Genomic DNA, 15,525 nt, shown 5'->3' with positions numbered 1-15,525 from the left:
GAATGATGTACCCTAGTTCTTTCACACCCACAAGGTAAACATCCTTACCATGTCCATCTTGTCAAGGCCATTCAGAGTCTTGTGTGCTTCAATCAAGTCAGCCTCATTCTTACAAACTCTCGGGATAATGAGCTCAGCCTGTTCATCATGAGGTAACCAATCCTTCCAAGTATTATCAATCTCGCAAACTCCCCTGAGCCAGCTCAATGACATTTACATTTAAATAAGGAGACCAAAACTAAACACTGTATTTGTGATGTCTTGTTACAAATGTCCTGCAGAACGGAAGCAAGACATCATTATTTTTATGTTCAATTCCTTTCATAATAAAAGATAGCATTCCACTTCCCTTTTTAACCACTTGATGCACTTGCATACTGTTTTGTCAGTTATGTAAACACCGAGATTCCTCTGCATCTTGGAATTCTGCAGGCATACACCATTTTAACAATACTCTACTGTTTTACTCTTGCTATCAAAATGAACAGCTTCATATTTTCTCACAATGCCATCTTCTAGATTTTCATCCACTTCCTTAACCTATTATCAGTCTGCATCCATGTGTGCATATAATATCATTGATGTTCAGATATGTGGGATGGAATTTACATAAGCAAGCAGAAGTATGTAAGTTAAATCCCTTCAAATGAAATTGGTTTAAAATCCTGACATCTTCAGGTTTTATCTAAGCATTTATCTGTGAGGCACACAGGGAACCCCGTGCAACTGGTGTTAATGCTCTCAAATATTCCAATACATTATTATGTTGTGCTCTTAACCAAGAATTCTAACTTTAGAAGCCAGCCAATCTATTTCCCAAGCCACGTACAACTAACCAGGGCCACTGAAGTAAGTATAAAGACTGATAAGCCATCTGATCAATGTAACCAAAGAACACCAGCCATGGCCAGGTGAGAGGCTGCTACTCATAGCACTTCACCTGAATGTGTATATCTGAATATCAAAACTCTGACTGTCAATTTCTTGCAAGTCATTTGGCATCTCTTGCATTTTAATCACTGTCAGTTGCATTTACCTTTGCCAGCTTCCAATACGACTTGAGGGGGGGAAGGTTTTTGCAGCTCTAGAATACATGTCTGAGGCGGGATTAGAGGAGCAGCAACACCAATTATAGCTGCCTTCTCCTTAGTCACATGCCTTTCCATGAACAGGGGGGAAGGGATTCAGAGATCCAGCTAAAGCATGTAAGAGCTCCAATTGGATCTACAAGCAGAAGCTTGGGATTTTATGGCAGATTCCTGTTGATCTTTGCAGCATCCTAACATAAGATCACCCTCACAAAACTGCATGGTCATGGACATGCATCCAACACCCACAGCCCTCCCTACACATCACAAGTAACCACACACCTCACCCCCACATCCCCATACATGTCTCTACCTCTCTCCAAAGTTGTGTTCTGTCTTCTGCAAGAAGCAAAATGTGCAGGAGCTCAATCAGATGGCGTTGAATATGTGTTGACTGCTGAGTTAGGAATGTGAGATGCCTTGAGAGAAAAAAATTAAATGGGATTCTAAACTGTTTTGATTGGAGGTGTACTATACAGAAAAAAATGTGTTAAGTCAAGAGTTTGGGTCTTGGCACCTGAATGGGTTAAATTATTCACCTATCTTGTCCTCCTGATTTCCTGGAATAATCAGTGACCTTTGAGTTGCAATACATTACCTTTCACCTTTACCCATCACCCTTGTTAGGCCCACAGTATCAAATTTTGGAGAATATTGATTGTGCTTTTTCAGCCCTACATTTTTGTTTATGATTAGATTCCCTACAGTGTGGAAACAGGCCCTTCGACCCAACAAGTCCACACCGACCATCTGAAGAGTTACCCACCCAAACCCCTTTTCCCTCTGACTAATGCACCTAACACTATGGGCAATTTAGCATGGAGAAAGTGAGGACTGCAGATGCTGGAGATCAGAGCTGAAAATGTGTTGCTGGAAAAGCGCAGCAGGTCAGGCAGCATCCAAGGAGCAGGAGAATCAACGTTCCTGAAGAAGGGCTCATGCGCGAAATGTCGAGCAGGAGAATCGATGTTTCGGGCATGAGCCCTTCTTCAGGAACGTCGATTCTCCTGCTTCTTGGATGCTGCCTGACCTGCTGCGCTTTTCCATCAACACATTTTCAGCAATTTAGCATGGCCAATTCACCTAACCTGCACATCTTTGGACAGTGGGAGGAAACCAACGTAGACACAGGGCGCATGTGAAAACTTCACACAGACAGTTGCCCAAGGTTGGAATTGAACCTGGGACCCTGGTGCTGTGAGGCAACAGTGCTAACCACTGAGCCACCGTGCCGTCCCTTATCATGACCAAAAAGGCCACACCATTTACACCACAGACTTCCCTGCCTGACCCCACCTTCTGTCCTCCTTTGAAGACCTCTTCCACTTCTTCATGCTCTCAACTGAATGTCCCATACCTCCTCAGCCGTGACACACTCCTACTGGTCCTGATCCTCTAAGTAGACTGCCATTCTTCTGCTCCCCTCTGTCCTACAGAATTCAACAAATGCAACTGCACATTCACCACTGCCTGAGCCTTTCCATTTGACTGGGAAGAGTGTGGAGATCATGTCTAATGCTGAATTACCTAATTATTTATGAACTGTCTATATTCTTCAAGCACAAATTGAGGACTGTTTACCCTTATCACAATGTCTGAATGCCATGAAATGTGCTTTCAGGAGGTCTATGACCTCACTGGTAGTCATCAATATCAACTGATCCAACTCCAAATAATTTAAATAATAGTTGACTGAGAGATAATCAGCACCAGTGAGAGTAAACAGATTATTCCAAATTTCCTCCATGGTCTTTGGGATATCATAGTCTTTAACTTTGTCAATGGCTCCCTAGCTTGATAGTTATTAGAAGCCCTGCACTATCTACAGAGTCATTCATCTCATTCTTCATGTTTGACCAGTAGAGCACTTCTTTTATCTTCATCAGACTAGACCTGAATTCTTGATGGTTTGTTGATATGATTCAGTACCACTTTAGGGATAATGAGTTTAATCCTTTTGTACAAATGCCATACTGTATGAGCACTTCATCTTTGCATGCCCAATATTCTCTTCCAGTAACTTATGCATCCTTGATGGTTTCAGCCATCCACTCATCATAAATTCATGCAGCACTCAAAGAGTTACATCTTGTTATATAGTTTAATTGATCCCAGCAATACTTCCGTTTTTCAAGATATTCTTGAAAATCAATGCTCTGGTTTCAAACAAAGCATTGCAAACCTTTGACATGGTTAGCAATCCAAGCTTTTGATGTTTTTTGCAACAGCTAAGACAGGAAATGTTGCTTAGGTATCTACTATCTGGAAGGACAGGTCTTCTATGTTCACATTGTTTTTGATTCTCAATTCAGTTTATCTTCTTAGGTAAGCATCATTCCATCATACAACCTCACGGAATTTGTGAAGGTCATGTTGTTGCACATAGCACCATTGTCTTCTTGACTTATTAAAGTAAATTCATGAACTAACAGTCAAAAAACCTTTTTATTTTAATTTCAAGTCTTGCTGTTGCCAACCGTTTTAGGGTATTGAGTGATTTGTCAGTGTTGTATTTGAGCTTCAAGGCCCTGAAGCAACCTTGTCATGTTGTCATGGAGCTGTACATCACTAAGAATAAATATGAGTTGAGTTAGACACCATGACTATATTACAATATATTCAAGAAGAATTAGAATTGTAAGAAGCACATGGAGATGAACATACAAAGACAATTTCTCCTTGGCCGAATTGACTTGAATTCAAACTCATATTGTGCCATTAAAGCACATGACAGAAAAGTTAGGAACATTATCTGATATCTCTCCAGAAACAATTTCAATAGGCTTTATTTTCTTCATTCTTGCAAAACACTTAATAGCCCTTGAGTAACTGTGGTGAGTTGCCTTCTTCAGCTGTTGCAATCCTTGTGCTGTAGGTAAATCCATATTGCTATTCAGGAGGGAGTTCCAGGATTTTGACTTAAACACACTGAAGAAAAAAAGTGATATATTTCCACGTCAAGATAGTGAAAGGCTTGAAGAGGCCACTCACTGTCCTTTTCCTTCTAAATGATAGTTGTCATGAATTTGGAAATGAAGCTGTACATTCCTGCAGTTCATTTTATAAATTGTATAGAATGCTGCTGCAAAATGCCAGTGGAGGGAGGGAATGTGTCTGCATGCACTGCAAATCAAGCAAGTTGTTTTATCCTGGATAGTCTCAAGATTCTGAAATGCAATTTCAGCATCACTCATCCAAGCAAGTGGGGAAGTATTCCATCCCACTCCTGACTTGTGCCTTGTAGATAGCGGACAGGCTTTGGGGAGTCAGGAGGAGAGTTATTCACTGCTGTACTCCTATATGCTGACCTGCTCTTGAAGCCACTGTATTTGTCTGGCTAGTTCAGTTCAGTTTCTGGTTAATGGTATCCCCAATTATGTTAGTAGTGAAGGATTGAACAATGGTAGTGCCATTGAATGCCAAGGAGCGATGGTTAAATTCTTTCATTGGAGATTGTAATTGCCTGACATTTGTGTTATGCGAATGTTGCTTGCCACTAATCAGCTTAAACCGGGATATTGTCCAGGTTGTGCTGCACTTGGACATGGATTGCATGAGTATCTGAGGAATTATGAATGGTGCTGAACATTATGCAATCATCAGTATTCTCACTTCTGACCTTATGATGGAGGCAAGATTGTTTTACTGTTCTAGGTTTGATTTGATCAAAACCACAGAATCTGGAGCCTTTCATCTTTTATTTAGACACAGGGATCTCAGTAGTGTCTACATTAAACAAGAAAAATGTTACTGGATCATAACATAAATTTGGTGGTCATCTTGGGGTATAATAGCAGTATTTACATACAGTTCCCTAGCTTAGATCTTTCTACAGACCAATCTCCTGAAATTGATATCCAAGAAAATAACAATATTAATTATGAATAGCGAGCTGTACAAATGGCATTAGAAGGAGAAAATCTTGTCTGACTAAGCTTAGATAGAAACTTAGTAATGAATTATTTAGCAGCTCGCAAAACATTCATCCAGTTCAACAATCCATGCTAGAGTTTATGCTCCATGCAATATACTTTTCAAACTGCTTCACCTAACCCACTCAGTGTTTTCTTATCTTCCCCTATCCTTCAAATGTTTTTTCTAGTTTTGCCTTCAATGCTCCTGCAGAGCTGAATGGTTTGATTGATCAATGTACTTGAAGGGATTAGTTTGGTCACTGATCCTCATTCACTGTTCTGAAATGCTTAAGCAGAGCTGGAGAGCTAAGGAAACAAAGTTCCAGAAAGGTCTGAAGCTCTGAGCTGAGGTTGTTGTGGAAGCCTGTAGTGCTGAGATATATCAAACCACTGTGAATAAACCGGTTGTTTATTTGAATCTAGAGCCATCCCTGCATTGTACTGACATAGATCAAACATTTCAGATATAACAAATTGACTGATGTGTAACAAAACTGGCAACAAGAGAAAGGTTTAACTTTACTAGCTCCAGAATAACATTTTTTTCATTTCCCTAATTTACTATTTACAGCGTGGAGTGCTCCCAAGTGTGGCCTATCCAAGGTTCCATATGTGTTTAACATAATTTCTTTGCATTTCAATTCTATTCCACCATAAATGATTCAAGTCCTTTTTTCCCCCAAGTCTTTTTAGTGTCACTTTAATGAATTGTGTGCCTGCAATCAGTCTGCCCATATTCTTCACTTAGACCCTTATTTTTCAAGACTCTTTTATCCTTCCTATAATTGAGGCTTTTAAGAAAGCTATGTAGACTGTCCTACAATTGTATAAACAATAAGTATTTGTTTTTCAGCTCTGTTTGAAAAGGTTATGGATGAGTGGCCCAATGACATTTAATTGTACATTGTCCTAACTTTCTTCTAATGATAGTGGTTTGTGTTAAAATTTCATACACCAAATAATTAGATGACATAATAATAGTGAATGGATGATGTAAGGTGAGCCAAACAGTCTTTTCCTTTGCAACTTTACGGCCTCATCAACATGCTGTTTCATGTATCTTTACCATGAAGAGCTTCCTTACACTTGTCCTTCCAGTGTCCAGCATAAGATATGATTCCATGATTGCAAAACATGTGCCAAATAATGCTGAGTGTGCTCATAATTACACTGACAACCAATTTAAGCTTGTTAGTCTGGCTCACAGTGTGATGCACTTGCATATACTGAAAGTTACATATATTAATATACAGATATTAAAAAATGAACATGAATTGAACCTGTTTTAACTTAACAAAATAGGAGATAGCCATTACGAGGTTCATTCCTCAGAATAATGCATTGATTAATCAAAGTCACCTTCCCTGGCTTAAAATTAAACAAAACTAGTCAGTCAATTGTCAGTCATCTGTTTGTGCATTCTCCATGTCAACATCTCTACCATCAAGGCCACATGCCAACCAATCAGCACTCACCACTCTAAGTATAATAATATATTGCCCCCTTTTACATTGGTATTCTTGCGAATGTCCTGATGAGTGCAAGATGAAATGCTTCGACAAATTGAATCTTTTTTTTCAGCAATACTCAAGTACTGTAGTACCAAATGACTAATGGATTTTAAATGAAATCAGTATGCAGAAAGCAATGGTGCAGTTAGCTGTAAAATCTGTAGAGGGAGAACTTAAGGGTTTTTTTCCACATTTTTACATACTAATAAAATATGTATGTTCTTCATATATTAAAATAAAATGATTTGAAATTTACAACACTGTATGTTTACAGATGACTGTTAAAATCCTTAAAGACAAGCTTTTATTTTCATTAAATTTTGTCATAACTTGGTAGGTGAGTTTAATTTTATTTGGCCACTGACTTACCAACTTAGAATTATTATCCGCTGTTACATTAATCAAGACCCAAGTAAAAAACATGCAATGGAACATAACTTGAGCAGATATGTGACTGGAAGGCAGTATTTTTACATTGCTGCCACATGATCCAATACCTCCATCAACTTTGTTTTTACACCATTCACTGAATGACAGGCTCTGGTAATAACAAATAAATAAAACACACCAGGATCTTTGCTGCAAGGAACATTCAAGAAAGGTGTACAGCGCATCTCTGTACGTGACCTCCCTCACAAAGGTCTTTTGCTCTGTCAGCAGGGACGGATATGGAGTGTCCTCCTCGATTTTGTTAGCCCAGAGAAATTCAGTACCATCCTCCACCTGCTGCATGACAGTGTGCATGCTGTGACCCTCAACAACGATTCTATCACAGATCCATTACAGGGAGAAACTCGGCTCAGCGTTGGACCAACGCTCTTCACCAGCTTCCTCATTACAACATTTCATTCCATACTGCTGAAGCTTCTCACTTGTGTAGAACTAATCTATACAACAAGTGGGAAACTGTTCACCCTATTCCACTTGCAGTCCTGAACAAAAAACATCCCAATGTTTGTCAGAAGCTGCAGTGTGGATATGATACTTTTGCCTGTGCACATTCAGGGCCAATTTCTAAACTGTTATCGATGCATTCACAGGGAGAATAGGCATCAGGTTAAACATCTGGACAGTAGAGTTTCCCTACCAGCATCTTCCCACCACACAACACACCCCCTGATTATCAAGATCCACACTGAAAATAACTGGATGATTTAGATCGACTCGCAAACCTTGGAAGCAATGTATCTGCAGGGGCAGACATTAACAATTAAATTCAAGATCACCTCCAGTGTGCCAGTGCAAGCTTTGGCCATCTGAGGAGCAGAGTGTTTGACATTATAATGGTGTACAAAGCAGCAGTGTTACCTTGATTCCTGTAAGCATTGGAGACATGGATAATATACAACAGACATTTCAAACTCCTTGAGAAGTATGACCAATTATATCTCCTCAAAATCCTGCAAATCCAATGGCAAGATAGGTATTTAAAATATCTGTGGCTACCCACAGGTCAACATCCTAAGCATTGAGGTACTACTTAGAGTAAATCAGTTCCTTTGGGCAGGCCATAACATCTGCATGACACAAGACTCCCAAACAATGTCTCTGTTCATAGCTTTTTAGTAGTAAATAGTTACCAGGAGTGCCAAGAACATGCTTTAAGGACATCTTCAAAACCTCCCTGGAAAATGCAGTACTTCCACCAACTCAAGGGAATCTCTTGTCCAACACCACTCAACTTCAGAAGAAGCATACACAAAGGTGTCAACCATTTCAAGCATCAGAAACAAGCCAAGATGGAAGCTAAACAATGAAAGGAATGTAAAGTTTGCATCCCACCCACCTACTTCAGCAAACATCACCTGGTCCACCTGCTGCAGGATGAGTCACTCCAACATTAACTGTCTAGTCACCCCATGACCCACAATTCTGGAGTGGAAGAACTTCATCCAACATCCTGAGGGACTGATTAAGCAGAAGGGAGAAGAGAACATATACCATGGATTAGAAACTTGATATGTAATTCTGCCTTTTAGATTCCAGATGCTGACTGATTTGTTGTGTAACATCTGCATTTTCTGACTTCTTTTTGAATTCCAGAATGTTACATCTTCACTTTTACAAACCCAGTTAGAACGCAGAATAAATCAAAGAAATATGGCTTACATTTGAGGAAATCAATTTTAGTTGCAATTCCAGATTTGGTCCCATTTCCAAAGTTTAAACCAGATTATTAAATTGTTAAAAAAAAGTATGAACTGGTCAACTCCATTTCACTTGTAACATGCCATTTTGATCAATGGATGTGATTTCCACCGTCTCCCCACCCCCTCTCATCCCAGAGGTGGTGAGGAAGTGGCAAGAAGAGTAAATAGGTGGGCAGGTTAGTCCTGAAGTGTAGGCACTCAATTTTTTCATCTCAGCACTTAAGCTCAAGGCAGGAAAGTCCATGGGTGACTTTTAGACCCACTACCAATTAAGGCCTTTAAGTAATCAATTAATGCTCACTTAAAGTCTCAACACACTACCAGCCCAATTACTTGCATAAGCAGGAGGTGCAAAGTTTGGCTACTGGTTTGCTAGGGTAAAGAGGTGACCTGCCTGCCAGTTTTGGGGGAATGAGCTTCCATTTGGTCCAGTCTAGGGACAATCACATGCAAATATGGGGGCTAGGTGGGTGAGTAGATAACACCATGCTTTTGTTTCTAACCTGCTGATGCTTAGTTCCCCTCAACCTCCACCTTGTGATCCGCACTATAATAACACTTAGCTGCTTGCTGGATAGGTCTTCATGGCTGTGCTGCCTCAGCCCCCGGCAACCTCTCCAGTCCTCTGAGACTACAGATCTCAGTCTGGCAACCTCAGGCAGGATAACATCTCAGTGGTGAGGCTCCTGGTTAAACTAGAAGCTCACTGGACAGCACTTAAGTACTTAATTGATGCTTGAATCAATGAGTTTTCTTAGTGATGGGGCAATTAATAAGTTGTCGCTGGAGATGACTGTGTCTTCTCCCAGTGTCCATGGTGCTGAATCCCAGCCAATAGTTCAAGATACAGAGAAATCAGTGATACCATGGAATAAAGACCTAGTTCTGTCTTGCCTAGGTCTCTTGCCTAGGTCTCTTGCCTAGGAGTTTCTTGCTCCAGTGTTAAAAATCACACAACACCAGGTTATATTTCAACAGGTTTATTTGGACTATAACCTGGTGTTGTGTGATTTTCAACATTGTCCACCCCAGTCCAACACCAGCACCTCCACATCTTGCTCCAAAATAATGCTTTCAGTGTGCTGTTTTACAAGTACTTCTTTCCTACTACCTTTCCAATATCTCCTAAGTGCCCATGGTCTTTTTGCCTTGCCTCTGTCTCTTTCTTCAACTTCTGCTTTCTTTGTATCAGCATCTCAGGCTAATATCCATATTCTTATAACAGTTCTTCATTATTAATTTAGTCAACACTGTGATAATGATCAGGTATTGATTTTTTTTCTGATTGCAGGATAGCCATTGATGTGGGTGGCTGGAATAACTCCACTGGTCCTCTTGAAATCGTGCCAAGTGTTTTTTTACATCCACCTGAACAGTTAGGAGGAGCCATGATTCAATATCTTATTCAAAAGACAACACTCACCCAAGCCTTATTTTCATCTTTAAAGCTGCCACCTCTAATTCATTACTTTTCCTGTGGGGGCCGAAGTACTCAGCAGTTGGACCAAACCTTTCCAAATTTTTATTAACAACTAACTGTGAAATTATAACCTGTTCCTTTGCAAAATTTGGCTAGTGTAATTATTAGACTATTAGGAATAATGTTTAATGCATTGTGCTAATTAAGTCTAATTTGTAACTGTAAATTAGGTTAATGAGAAAATAGAATTTCTTCACAACTCAAAATTTCAGTCCTATTTTTACAAAACCTAGAGAATATAATTGTTACATTATGAGGGATAGCATATTAATGAATTACATTAATTAGCTATAATATGTTAATTAGGTTAATTACAAAACTTCCACCCTCTAGGAGCATGCCACCACAGTCCATCAGGTTGGCACTACCATCCACAAGGCTGCTGGCACTCTTAAAGAGTGACTGCCATCCATCAGCTCATTTTCTTCTTGAGATTAACATTACTGATAATGACTAAACTTATGTTTGCCCTCTCCCTTGGATACTGTTCACTTCCTCAAGATCTAACACCCTTCAGAAGTGCATCAGTACAACCTGTAAGTTTATCATAAATGTCTGCAAGCACTTTTGGTTTATTTATGCATGATTCTAACCTGCAGCAAGCCATATCACATATACCATTCACCATGGATCCTACTGCCCTCCCATAAATACCTTAATTCCCAAATCAGTACTGATGAAATCAAATCCTCCCTATATGGATACATTTACTCATGTTTTTGAGCATTACAAAGCAGCAGTCTCCATGAACTAAATTACTGCCACTCTGCACACGGAATCGCTTTCGAACTATAAGGCAATTGCTTTTGTGTGCAGATTGTTCTGCTACAACACACATTTCATTGATGCAAATTTGCTGTAAAGTGATTGGTGAATTTGGGACACTGTTTCTAAAGTGCAAACTTTTAAAATGTGTGTTGGCTGTAATACACTTTAAGCACTGTATCTAAAGCACGACTTTTCTATAATGTGGTGCTGCACAAGAATGCAACTATCACGTTATAGAAGAACTGACTGTACTGTTACTATCACCCTTGATATAGATGCATCCACCTTCTTGCTACCACTTGTCTGCACATTTATTCATACTTGTCCAAGAACATTATAATATTATATAAAGTATACCTTTGTTTAATTTCAGATGAACTTCTCTGAGGCTACTGCCACTAATCTTGGGTATATTATCAGCTTCTATGAAGTCTCTGTCAATATCCATAAATATGCTAACACTTCATGATATTACCCCACCTCTTATTCAGAAGATCACTGCTGAATTATCAGACCACTCGACCATTGTAAGCATTTCACAGGATGAAGACTGCCTTCTTTGAGGTTGACCAAACTTCTTTCATCCAACATGTTATTTAATGAAATTCAAAACGAACATTACTGGGCTCAGGAATGACAATTTTGCCTTTCCTCATCATGTCTTCACCATTTTGAGGCCAGTGCCAACCTATCACTGGAACTGCAGCCAAAGATTGCACACTTTATCTCCACACACGGCATGACTATTGGAATTCCATTCACATAAAAATAAATATAAAAAAATCACTGGACAAAATAGTATTTCGGACAAGAAGTAAAACATAATCCTCCCTCAAGATATTACTCATTAAATCACATGTTTTAAGAATGTTCATGCTGAGCTTGAATATAATAAGAAAGATGATTTTGACTGTAATAGTTGCTGCTTTTAGCTTATATGGTGCACACATCACTTCAGGAGAAATCCCATTTGCTTTTCTTCTTTCCATCCACCGAACATCTCTTTCATTTAAATTGAAAAATATGCTCTATTTACTTTGCCCATCATTAGAACAGCACTGCAAGCAGTTTAGTGAGCAGTGTCTGTGTTAAAAATCATCTTTAGTATTTGCTCTGTGTCTGCCCTGAAAGTATCTGCTGCTCCCCTTTGTATTGAAGAGTTCTCCTGTCTGCAATTACAGTAATTAGGTTGTTCTGCTGTCCCTAGTTAACTAAATGCACTCAATTCTTGATATTTTAATTCTGACCTGTTCAAATCAGTGTCATTGACAGCATTCAGGTCAACAATCCTGGTGGCGGCTATAATTCTTTCCTATCCAATGAGAAATACTAACCCTCAGTGCTAGTCATCACCAAAGCTCGCAACACACACGGCTGCTGCCCCCTCTTGTATGAGCTCAGTGACAGCTTGTCCATGCTCTGCTGCAAGCGTCGCCTAACCCCATTGCTCAATAGCCATTAGAAGTTAAATGTGCATGTTTCTTAGCTTAACAAACCTGGCACATTTTGAGACTGCATCCTCTCTAACCATGTAGGCTGACTGATTGATTGTAAATTGATCAAAGTTTTGTGTGTCTTCAAAGTTCAGGGGAAAAAAAAACAGCTGCCATTACAATGCATTGTATTAGCTGGGCTATTAAACAGATGTTATGCCCATTGTATTTGTCAATGAGAAATCTAACGGGTGTTTAAGGACTCCTCTTTGAAATTAATCAGAAACTGAGCAGAGCCTGTCTCAAGCACCCTCTTTTGAGTTTAATTGCTACCTCCTGCACCTAAACAGTGGTACTAAAAAGAAACACAGTCGGCCATTCACAGAAAGTATTTTTTTTCTCTTTCAGCATACTTTACTTTCAATCCAAAAGGAGTAGGAGTATTTCTTCTGGCTCCACAGTACCACTGCATGTTGCTACTAGATTCACCCTCACCTCCCATTCAGCTCCCCATACTCAGAGCCTACCTGAGGCTTGCAGGCATCACTATAGTCAGACCAAGTTGGTTCAAAAGAAAGTTCTGAGCTGCTTCATCCATCCAAGAGGGGTCCATGGTACATTGGAATTATTCAGATAGGGGTCAAAGTCTGATTTCCAATGTACCTTGGGTTTTCTTTCTTTTCTGATGAAGATGATTGGGAAGCCACAGGATTGGGAAGCCTTTTAAAACCAACAGAAGATAACTAAAACAGCAATACAGGGTGGAGAGTAGAAGAAATATTAGGGTAAGCTAGCTTAGTAATATAAAAGAAAATTGCAAGAGTTTTTCTGTAGATATATAAAAGGTAAGAGAGAGGCAAAGGTGGATATTGGACTGCTGGAAAATGAGGCTGGAGAAGCAGAATGAAGAACAAAGAAATAGCAAAGGAACAGAATAGGTACCTTGCATCAGCTTCCATGGTGGAAGACATCAGCAACATACTAGAACTTTAAGAGAGTCAAGGGGCAGAGATGGCTGTCGTGGCCATCACTGAGGGAAGGGTGCTGGGGAAGCTGAAATGTCTGAAGGACTACACCCCAGAGTTTTGAAGGAGGAAGCTGTGGAGATTGTAAAGGCATTGGTGGTGATCTTTCAGGAGTCACTGGAATCAGAGGGGTCCCAGAGGACTAGAAAATGTATCACACCTGTTTAAGAAGGGAGGGAGACAGCAGACAGGAAACTATAATAAGAAGTTAGTTTGACTTCAGTCATTGTTAAGATTCAGTCATTAAAAAGGATGAGATTGCAGAGTTCTTGGAAGTGCATGGTAAAATAGGTCTGAATCAGGACAGTTTTGTCAAGGGGAGGTCAAGCCAAACAAATAGGTTAGAATTCTTTGAGGCATTAATGAGCAAGTTAGACAAAGGAGAGCCAGTAGATGTGATGTATTTGGATTTCCTGAAGGCCTTTGACAAAATGCAGCTGAAGGGACTGCTAAATAAGATCAGAGCTCATGGTCTGAGGGGCACGGTACTGGCATGGAAAGAGGATTGGCTGACTGGTAGAAGGCAGAAAGTGGGGATAAAGGGGAAATTTCAGGATGGTAGCAGGTGACCAATGGCGTTCTGCAGGGATCCATGTTCGGCTCACAGCTATTCATGTTATGGAGTAATGATCTGGAAAAAACAATTGACGGCATTGTTTCTCAGTTTGCAGATAAACAAAGGTAAGTGGAGAAACAGGTCGTATTGAGGAAGCAGGGAGGATGCAGAAGGACTTGACAGGTGAGGGGATTGGGGCAAAGAAGTTGCAGATGGAATACAATGTGGGAAAGTGTGAGGTTATGCATTTTGCTAGGAAGATTAGAGTATAGACTATTTTTTACATGGGGAAAGATTCAGAAATCTGAAGCACAAAAGGACTTAGGAGTTCTTTCAGGATCCTTTGGCAGATTCATTTGGCAGTTAGGAAAGCAAATATAATATTAGCATTCATGTCAAGCGGGCTAACTTTCAAGAGCAGAGAGGTACTGCTGAGGCTGTATAAGGCTGTGGTCAGACCACATTTGGAATACTGTGAGTAGTTTTATGCACCATATCTAAAGAAGGAATTGTTGGCATTGGAAGATATCCAGAGGAAGTTTACAAGAATGACACCGGGGATGAAGGGCTTTTAATATGAGGAGCTCTGTTGAGGATTCTGGGAGTTTAGAAGGCTGTCTGGCGATTTGCTTGATACTTATAGAATACTGAAAGAGTGGACGTAAAGAAGATGTTTTCACTTGTAGAACAGACTTGGACTTGAGGGCACAGCCTGAATTTTTCTGATACATTATAAAAAATACTTAATACAAGCAAACACCTTACAGTTTATATTTCTACAGTAAAACAGATTTAAAAACGCAACACAGAGCTAATTTGGGATGACCCTTTGGGATGAAAAATTTGGGATTTTTCCCAATTTGGGATGAAACATTTCCTCCTCATTTCAGTTCTATTTTTCAGTCAGAGGGCAGTGAACTCATTGCCACAGAAGGAGGCCACGCATTGCATATACTTAAGACAAAGATAGGCATGATCTTGATTAGTAAGGGGATCAAGGCTACAGGGAGAAGGCAAGAAAATAGGATTGAGAAAGACATCAGCCATGATCGAATGTTGGAGCAGATTTGATGGGTCAAATTACCTAACTGCGTTCCTATATTTTATGATCTTATGATGCAAACTGCAATTCCGCTAACAATTCATCCTGGAAAATAGGCATAAGCAAAATTTTCCTCCTATTTTTTTCTGTCAAAAATTGCCAGTAGAGACACTTCAGTGATTTTCAGTGAGCACATAAAATACCTAAGGCACTATATTGTATTGCTGAATTTTAGCTACTAATTCAAGATATTAAGAAAAAGCAAAGACTTCATTTACCTTAATTAATTATTTTAAAGTCATGAATGTAAATATATTCATTTAGCTCTACATTTTTCTTGGGCTGGGAAATCACAACTGCCATTGATTGGATTGGTGAAGGGGCAATGAAAATCAATAAGGTATTGGTGGAGAGCTGCAAAAATCCTAGAAATTTATGGTACTTCATAAATAATGGTGAATCTCACACTCTGACATCCTGATACTCTTGCAGTCAGCTCCATTGATGCCTCACCGAGAATACAGAAAATTCTGGGCCCTTATGTAATTATTCCCTTGA

This window comes from Chiloscyllium punctatum, chromosome 38 (assembly GCF_047496795.1).
Source record: "Chiloscyllium punctatum isolate Juve2018m chromosome 38, sChiPun1.3, whole genome shotgun sequence".
Taxonomy (NCBI): Eukaryota; Metazoa; Chordata; class Chondrichthyes; order Orectolobiformes; family Hemiscylliidae; genus Chiloscyllium; species Chiloscyllium punctatum.
The sequence above is the reverse complement of the archived record's forward strand: the minus strand, read 5'-3'. Positions refer to the sequence as shown.